Below are 10,205 nucleotides of genomic sequence, written 5' to 3'. Positions count from 1 at the left end.
GTGGTAGAGTTGGTCACTTAGCCAAGTTTTGTTTTGATTTGCGAAAAGTTTCTAAATCGCAAAATATTTCAAGTAGACCAACATTATTTCAAAATGTTTCTCATTTGCAAAATAATCTTAAAAGACCATCTTTATTTGCAAATGTTCCTCGTGCACATCCACATGGTCAACATAACCAAATGCATCCTCTTCATTGCACTTATTGCAATCGAATGGGTCATTTGCATAATTATTGCTATGACCGGACCCGTGCACTAAATGCGCCCAAATGGGTTCATAACCCTAGGGCTTTGAGCTTGAATGATAGGGGTCATGTCCCTAAATCGTTTGGTACCAAGAGTTCTTGGGTACCAAAAGAAATTTGATTTTAAACAAAGAATTTTAGTATTTTTATTTTTCTTTGTCTTGGTTTTGAAAATTATGTTTTAAGATCTTTTGGTTATGAAAACAATTTTTATTTATTATTGATAAAATCTTTTGTTTTCATGATTATTTGTTTTGTTTTGATGAGAGGTTTGTACTTATATAACCCTCCGGATTTATTGGGTGTTTATTCCCAAACATTGTTTACCGGGTGCTAAAAATGTTCATATGGGTTGATACTAGCTCAAGAGCTATATATAGTTGCCTCTCTTGATTTTTGAAAATCAATGATGATTTGGTTTCATGATTTAAACTTTGATTTATGATTTCAATTGGTTTATTTGTTTTCATTTGAAAACTTTTTACATGAATCTCATGTTCCTCTTCTTTTGATTTCATAAATCTATTCATTTATATGGTTTTTATACTTTTTGTGTTAATGAGACACTTCTTTCATATTAACATATTTATATGTGTTCTCATTGTCCTTTTGTATGTGAGTGGTGTTTAGCATATTTTTCATCTATGCTTGCTCACATATGTTTGCCATGATCTTTATTTCATATATCTTCTATATGGCATTTTGATAGGGGGAGAAATCCTCATCCCTATATTTGCTTTGTACTCACCCATGCTTATTGATAGGGGGAGCTTTCGCTCTCTTATTCTTTTTGTCCCCTTTTTGATGTTGTCAAAGGGGGAGAAATATTGTGAGTATATTCTTTCTTGTTTATATGCATGTGAATTATAAATTATATATTTATTTTCTTCATGCATATATTTCTTTTTGTAAATTGTTTGTCATCATCAAAAAGGGGGAGATTGTTGGCCTTCTTGTTTTGATGATGTTTAACAAACAATTTACCACTAATGTTGTTTGTCTAGTATTTGTGTTTTCTTATTTATTATAGACAAACAACGTTGTTGGAGGTTGGATGGATTGAGCCTACACGATCATATCAAGAGGAGGTTGGCGGAATAGTGGAGTGAAGTATTGCATTCAAGTTCAAGATCCAAGTTTTAGCTTCATCCGCAAGTGTACCAAGATAGAGCTTCGTTGAAGATCACAAGCTTGGGTATATTTAGTTTAGGTTTTTATACTTGTGTGTTGATACTTTAAGCTCATATTATTCACACACACGTATTTGTTGATTTTATCAAAATATAGGTGTTTTTGTGAAAACATTATTTTATTAGTTTATAGACTTTAATATCAGTTTATACATAGTTTATAAAGTTTATAAAATCATTTTGTAGAGTTTCAAAAGTTTGTTTAAATCAAATGTCAAAACATGTATGTTTCGTTTTCATGTTTTTGGACATATTTGAAAAATGATGGGTTTTCACTATTGGGGAATGCAATTCCAAAAATTCTTTTTGTAACATGTTTATTATCATGTTTATAAACATTTTCCAAAGTTTCATAATTTTTGGAATTTATTTGTTATTTTTAAAGGCACTTTAAAAATCAGTTTTCCAGCATGAACAGTGCCTGTGCATGTTTATAAGTCGACTTATAAACCCTGACAAGTCGACTTATGAACTCCTCTAGAAAGTGCATTTTCTCCTCTGCTAAGTCGACTTATAAAGCAAGGCAAGTCGACTTATATAAGTCGACTTATAACTTTTTATAAGTCTACTTATGAAGTGTTGCACAGTTATGTATTTTTGACCAGTTTACAAAATAAATTATTTCTCTCAAATGGGAAGTGATATTTAAGAAATTCCTTCTCTAACATGTTCATATACACGTTTAGAAGCTTCCCTAAAAATTTTATAATTTTTGGAGTTAATTTACTGTGTCAAATTGATTTTAGAAAATCGGGTGTTTCAGCAGTTTTTAGAATCTGAAATATCTGTATTCAAATATTCATTTCTCACAAATGAGAAGTGATATTTCAGAAATTATTTTTGTAAAATGTTTATTTACATGTTTAGAAACATCCCTCAAAATTTCATAATGTTTAGAGTTGATTTACTATTTTTAACTGATTTTACAAATCCAGATACGCATAATTTTCAGCATCTGCCAAAAACTGTATATGTCATAAGTCGACTCTAAGTCGACTTATCAGAGAGCCGTTGCACAGTAACGGCTAGTTTTCTGTTTTGTTTGTTTTTGGGTTTTTGGTCATTTCCTTGGGGTTTTGGCTGATGTCTTGGGTTGTTATAAATACCTCATTGCATTTACCTCTCCCTCTCTAACAAGAGAATGGTTTAAAAGATTTTAACAAGGGTTTAAACTTGTTTAGTGTTTGTTTAAGTTTGTTTTAAGAAGCTTTTAAGCATTAGAGTGTTTTGGTTTTGTGATTCAATTCAACAAGAGCTTGAGGAGATCATCTATTGGTGTTTGGGCATTCAACTATTCTCCCTCCAACTCTTGATATATTGAGAAGTTTTCTAAACTCTATTTCTAGCTTTTTTATATATTTGATTATCATTGTTATTAAGCTAGAACTACTTTGAGTTTAGTTTTGATTTATATCTCTTTGTTCACACACAACCTATTGAGCTTATTGTATTTGCATACATTATATAATTGGGTTGTGGGATAGTGTGACATTGAGTTGAGCCTAATTGAGTTCTCACCTTGTTAGAGAGAACAATCATTTGCTATATTGTGCTTAATTGTTAAATCACTTTGTAATACTCTTGTACACCGAGTGAGGAGTGTGTGGTGAGAGTCGGGGATCGTCCCAAGAGGAGTGGCGTCGGTTGACGTGCCTAGGGAGAGGTTGTAACCGAGCACTTGAGGGAGACACGGCTAGGTCCAACACTTAGTGGGTGTAGAGTGTGATTGCAAGAGTGTGAGTTGTAGAGTTTTCGGTTAGCTAGAAAACCGAGTGTGTAGAAGAAGTTCCGGCTTCCAAACCGGATTGTGTTAGTGGATTTCTCCCCGGGAGTGGGGAGCGGAGACGTAGGACGGAAGGTCCGAACTCCGTGATCATATTGCTTGTTTGAGTGTGCTTTGGCGTTCATTCATATTTATGTTCATATCTTATATCGCCATTGTCATTAGCTCATTATCTATATCATCCACTATCTTGTTTAGATTGTTTACCCCTTGTGTTAGTTTACATATCCTATACATATATCATATTGTATATCTCTTTGATAGGATATATCATCTTGTGTTAGCTCATATATCCTTGCATATATCTCATAGTATATCTCATTGCTAGGATATTTACCTTTGTTCATTTTGCTTATTCTTGCCTTCTACACACTCGGTTTTCTAGCTAATCGAAAACTCTACAACTCATACTCTTGCAAAACCCACTCTACACCCTCATAAGTGTTGGACCTAGCCGTGTCTCCCTCAAGTGCTCGGTTACAACCTCTCCCTAGGTTCGTCTACCGACGCCACTCCTCTTGGGACGATCCCCGACTGGAAGCCGGAACTTCTACACACTCGGTTTTCTAGCTAATCGAAAACTCTACAACTCATACTCTTGCAAAACCCACTCTACACCCTCATAAGTGTTGGACCTAGCCGTGTCTCCCTCAAGTGCTCGATTACAACCTCTCCCTAGGTTCGTCTACCGACGCCACTCCTCTTGGGACGATCCCCGACTCTCACCACACACTCCTCTCGATGTACAAGTGTATTACTCTCACCACACACTCCTCTCGATGTACAAGTGTATTACAAAGTGTATCTCACAATAAGCACAAATACAACAAATGATTGTTCTCTAATATGGATGAGAACACAATAAAAGCTCACACTCAATTGTTACAACTCTCACCAACCCAACAATACTATGTATGAAAATAGAATAAGCTCATGTGGGTGTGTGTAAACAATGAGTGAAACAAAATCAACTAAACTCAAATGTAAATACTAGCTTAATAGAATTGATAATCAACAAGTAATTATGAATAAAAGCTAGAATTGAGTTTAGGAAAACTTCTCTAGATGATAAGAGAGAGAGATAGATTGAAGCTCAATGAATTGATCTCCACTTCCTCTTATGAAATTCTTCACAAAACAAACCCTTAAACAAACTTAAAACCAAACTTAAACTCTTTTAAAACTTGTTTAAAATATTTCTTGGATTCCTTTAGAACTGAGGTATAAGGGGGTATATATAGAAACCCTAAAACCAATAGAAAGTTAAGAAAAGACCAAAAAACCAACTCATCAACGGCTCTGGAAACTAGCCGTTAGAACTGATATGACAGTGCGGCGGTCGACCGCGAGAAACAAAAAACAGATCTATGGTTCTGGACAAGCGACGGTCAACCTAGACGGTCGACTGCGAAAGTCTCTGGACTTTCTATGGTCGACCGCCACGGTCGACCGCGGTCGACCGCGAACTAAAAAGAGAAACAGGTTTGAAAACAGTTTTCTTATTTTAAATCACTATTTAAAAATATCAAATAAATTTCAAAAATTATGAAACTTAGAAAAATTATTATAGACATGATAATACACATGCTATAAAAACTGGTTTATAAAAAGGACATTCCAAATGAGAAATATCATCATTTTGCAAAATAGTCCAAAACACGAAAATGTAAACATATGAATTTTGACATTTAGGCTAAACCATGTTTTGAAACTTTGCATGTATATAATGATTGTTAAGTCTATAAACTGAGAAAACAATATTTTCAGAAATACAATAGAAAATGAAACATATGAGTATGTATATGAAAATATATTTGTTTCATATCTAAGTAGTTAAACCAAATCACAATAATAAATATGAAATATGTAATTTCATATTTATAGACATAAAAATCAAAACTTGTATTGTATATATATATATGACTACATATATATACAAGGAAACTAATAAAATGTGTGTGTATAATATTGAGCTTAAAGTACTAACACACATAATATAAAAATAAACTAACTATTACCCAAGCTTGATCTTGATCTTCATTATAGTCCAACTTGGTAAACTTGGATGAAGCTTGTAATTAGATCTTTAACTTGATAGCAATGCTTCACTCCACTATTCCGTCAACCTCCATTGGATATTATCGTTGAAGCGCAATCCATCCAACCTCCAACTCGTTGTTTACCTAGAATAAATACAAAAACACAAACACTAGACAAACAACATTAGAAATAAATTGTTTGTTAAACATTATCAAAACAAGAAGGCCAACAGAGGGTTCTAGCCTAAAGGCGAATCAAAGAAAATAAAAATAAATAAAAAGAAAAAATAAACCCAAGAGGGTTCTAGCCTTAAGGTGAATAGTGCAAGAAAGTAAAATCTAACTACAAAATAAATTACAAAATCTAAACTACAAAATAAATTGCAAGAATTAAATACAAGAAAATAAATCTACTCTATAAGTATAAAATAAATCTAATCTATAAGCATGAAATAAATCTAAGGCAAGAGGGTTCTAGCCTCTTGGCTATTTAAACAAGAAAATAAAATCTAATTACAAGCATAAAAATAACTCTACTTAATAAGCAATAAAAAAGAAATAAGAAAAACAAACCTTTAAATTAATCTCCATCTTCATTTTCATCTTCATCATCCAACAAAGAGAAAAAAAGAAAAATTTAAAGTGGTGAAAAAATTATTTTATTAATTATAATAAAAGTTACAAATTTAGAAGGCTTTCTCAATTAAGAGTGACCCTCCTCTCCAAATGGAGTTACAAAAATTTTCACACCCCTAACCCCTCACTCTCTACCCCTATTTATAGTAAACATCAGTGAATGTGAGCTATTGGATTGAATCCTTATCCAAAACCATCAAAAATCAGCCATTGATCTGTAACTGACTCGTTAGTATCGATACCAGCATCGATGCTGGCATTGATATCCAATCAAAAATCTGCCTTCGCAGATGGCTTCGTCTCATCGAGATAGGTGATTTTTATATATTATATGTTAAATTTCGCCTTCCAAATTGAGAGATATCGTCGTTTCTTTGCGGCCAACCATCTTCAATACATTTTGTTTTCATATTTGATTTTTTTATTTTCTCCGGCTTCTACAAGCTACTCGGCTTGATTCTGGGCTTGGAATTTTTGGCTCTTGCTTGTATTCTTCATTTAATTCATGAGCTTTTGTTGAGAGATGAGATTTTTAGGCTTTATTCCTTATTAACCTGTAATTAAAGATAAAAACAATTATTAGTGATATATTTATTCATTAAAAATAGATAATGAGGGTATAAAATTATAATAAAATATGATTATTAAATACCCCCACACCTAAACTTTTGCTAGTCCTCTAGCAAAGAAAGAAAGAGAAAATCCTAACTCACTTTCGTAGGAATCGCGGTTGTATTTAGCGCATACAACAAGCCTTTAAACCCCTAGGTTACCATAGTGGACGAGTTGTAGTCTTGTGAGGGTTTGCAGTGAATATACTCATAAAATTCGGTCTACTTGCCAAATTAAAGAAGTTAGTAAATAACTAAATTCACTTGATAACTTTAGACAATCTAATTGAAGCTAGTCATCACTTAAGAAAACGTTTTTATAAATAACTTTAAGGTCAATTTCCTAGAAAATCTTCTCATTATAGCAATACAAAACCAAGCCAAACGTAGAAATTTAATTTAAAAGTTTTGAAAAGAACATGCTAACTCTTTGTTTAAAATAATATTCAAGTTGCTTGATCTAAAATATTTTCCAAGACCATATATACAAATATAACTATATATATAAAACATTTATTAGTATTTTTATTTTTTATTTTTTATTTTATTATTTTATTATTATTATTATTATTAACTATTTCTTTCTTGGTGATTTTTTTCTATTTTAACGGGCTTTTTAAGTGATCATTTAACGAGTTTTGGGCCAATGGATCCTAACCCAATTGGGCTTAGGTCATTAAGTATGGAAATACTCCTTGGGCTTAATTACTCGGTCAACTTAGGCTTTATAAGATAGAATCACCTTGAATTTAAGAGTTTTTTTTCTTTTTCTTTTGGTGCCCATTTTTCGTACTCTTCTTTTGTAATTTTTTTTATATGTATATGTATATATGTTCTAAAAAATATGTAAGTCAAGATACTTTGAAAACTTATTTTTAACTCTAAGTTAAGCATGCATAAATTCCATTATTTTAAATAAAAATCTAAGTTAAGGCTTAAGTGAATTATACTACTTTGAAAATTATTTCTTAAGAAATTTATTTACAGTTATCATAAAAGGTAAACTTGAGTAAATAACAAACTAGAGATTAGAAAATTTAAAATTTATCAAATAAATTAATTATTACATAAGTCTATCAATTTGGCAAGTGACGATATTTTTATAAATTTTTTTTTGAGGAAAAGGGAAAAAAAAGACAAAAATGCAACTAAAAATGTAAAATAAAGAGAGAAAAAAATAACTAAGTCCCACCCCCACACCTAAATTTTGCATTGTCCTCAATGCAAACTCTATGATGCACAAAGTAAAGCAGATAAGAAGTAAAACACTTACATTTGGTCGGCTGATAAAAATCTGCAATTACCTTTGGTCTGAGGAGGATAGAATCAGAAATTTATTCTTCTTTTTTTTTCTTCTTCTTTTCTTTCTTTTTCTTTTCTTTCTTTTTCTTTTTTTTTTACAACTGAACAAGAAACTCTCAAATGAGAGAAGAATAAATTCTTTTTGTTATTCTGAAATAAACAAAACAAACAATGTAGCATGAAGTGTTTAACATGAAGAGCTCGTATCCTACATTGAATCCTACCTTATTGTTGAAATTTTTTCCCCGAATTTTAAATTAATTCAGAATGATATAATAAATAATGTGAAATTCCAAGTATTTCGGGGTGTTCAGTAATTCTTGTAACAAAGTAAGGTAGGTATTATTGGTGTCATGTATTTTGTATTTCTTAATGAACTTAGACTCTTGTACTATGAATTTTTATTTTCTAACAACCAATTCTTCTGTAGCATTTTCCTCAACCCCAAGATTCATGATTGAGTTTTGAAAATTTGGTTGTTGATTATTCTCCAAGAATCTAAATTCACCAAGAAAGAGTTCTTCAAAATTTAATTCAAAGCAGCAAATGTTTAACACAGTTTTATTATTCTCAAAGACCTGATCTGCTATTTCTAAAATTTCTAACTCCTCACCAAAAATTTTCTCAAAACTTAAATTAGACACTTCTTCTTCTTCTTCTTCTTCTGATCTTTCCTAAATGTAATTTATTTCTAGAGGCTGATTATTTGGCTGGTCCCCTGGATTAAAAATGTTGAGATCAACAGTCAAATTCCCAAAGGACAGGTTCATTTGACCAGTTCTACAGTTGATGAGAGCATTAGAAGTAGCTAAGAAAGGTCGTCCTAAGATGACAGGTGTCTGTCCTTTGGGATTGGAAACAAGCTGTGTTTCCAAGACTATAAAATCTACTGGAAAAATAAAATCTCCAATCTTAATCAGAACATCCTCTAAGTCACCCATAAAGACCTTAACAAATCTATCAGCCAACTGTAAGGTGCATCTGGTTGGGTTCAGTACACCTAGACCCAATTGTTGGTAGACTGAATATGGAAGCAAATTAACACTGGCCCCTAAGTCTAAAAACGCCTTATCAATGTGAGTATTACCAATGATACATGAAATAATGGGGGAACCTGGATCTTTACGTTTCAAAGGTATGGGATTTGATAGCATTTCACTGATATTGGTGGCTAAAAAGACTTTCTTTGGAATATTTATTCTCCTCTTCTTAGTGCGTAATTCTTTCAAAAATTTGGCATAAGATGGAATTTGTTCAATTACATCTAAGAGAGGAATATTGACCTTAACCTGCTTGAATGTTTCTTGGATCTTCTCTTCTTAAGGGGAGTATTTCCTAGGCCCGAGTCTATCTGGAAAAAGAGCAACTGGTCTAAACCTATCAAAAGTAGGCTCAGGTTCGGGTTTCGGTTCTTGGTCATCTGAGAGGGGTGATTGTTGAATAGATTCATCAGAAGGAGAAGGAAAAGGAATTTGTACTGGATCAAGAGTTTAACTTGGAGGAGTTCTTACTTGATTATCGACCTGTCTACCTGACCGAAGTCAATGGATTTCATTCACTTGAGCTTCATAGGATGAACTGCATCCCGTGTCCTTAGGGTTGACCACGGGTTGACTCAGAAATTTTCCTTTCTCTCTTTCACTCACGACACTGGCTAGTTGACCAAGTTGGGATTTTAATCTAGCTATAGCTTGAGTGTTGGAGTTGAGCATGTGTCCGGTTGATTGCATAAAGGAATTCAGAGTGCTAGACATTTGAGTCAACATATTCGTGGTTTGAGTGGAGGCCTTAATTATGGTTTCCAAACCCTTTTCCAAGACATTGAGACGTTTATCTTGATCTGGATTGTGAGGAGTCTGAATTACAGCTTGATGAAAAGGAGACTGATTTTGATATGGCAGATTGGGTTGTTGAAATTATGGATGAGAATTGAAAGGAACTGTGTTCCCCTAGGAAAGTGTTGGTTTGAAGTGGGATTGAAGTTTTGAGTTCCGGAGTGAATTCCCTGATTACATGCAAAGTTTGGATGATTTCTCCGACCTGGTTTGTAGGTTGGAGAGAATTGATCATTTGCATAACGCTGAAATGCAGCTTTGACCTGTCCTAATGGCTGATTATTTCCTAAGAGAGGTTATTCTTCTGAAATATGAGATGGTGACAGACAGTTGTGACATCGTGAGGCTGAAACTTGATTGATTTGAGCCAGGGCTCTTTCCTTGATTTCTAAAGCTTCTAACTTACACAAGATTGTGGCCATCTTAGCTTCAGATGCAATGTTCGACTCTAAGAAAATACCACTGGACTTGGGTTGGGGAACTGATGACACTCGGTCATCACAGTGTTCCCATTGCATGGTTTTTTTAGAAAGACTCTCTAAAAACTCCTAAGCTTCATCAGCGT

The sequence above is a fragment of the Asparagus officinalis genome, chromosome 5, assembly GCF_001876935.1.
Source record: "Asparagus officinalis chromosome 5, Aspof.V1, whole genome shotgun sequence".
Lineage (NCBI taxonomy): Eukaryota > Viridiplantae > Streptophyta > Magnoliopsida > Asparagales > Asparagaceae > Asparagus > Asparagus officinalis.
This window is presented reverse-complemented; position numbering follows the sequence as displayed.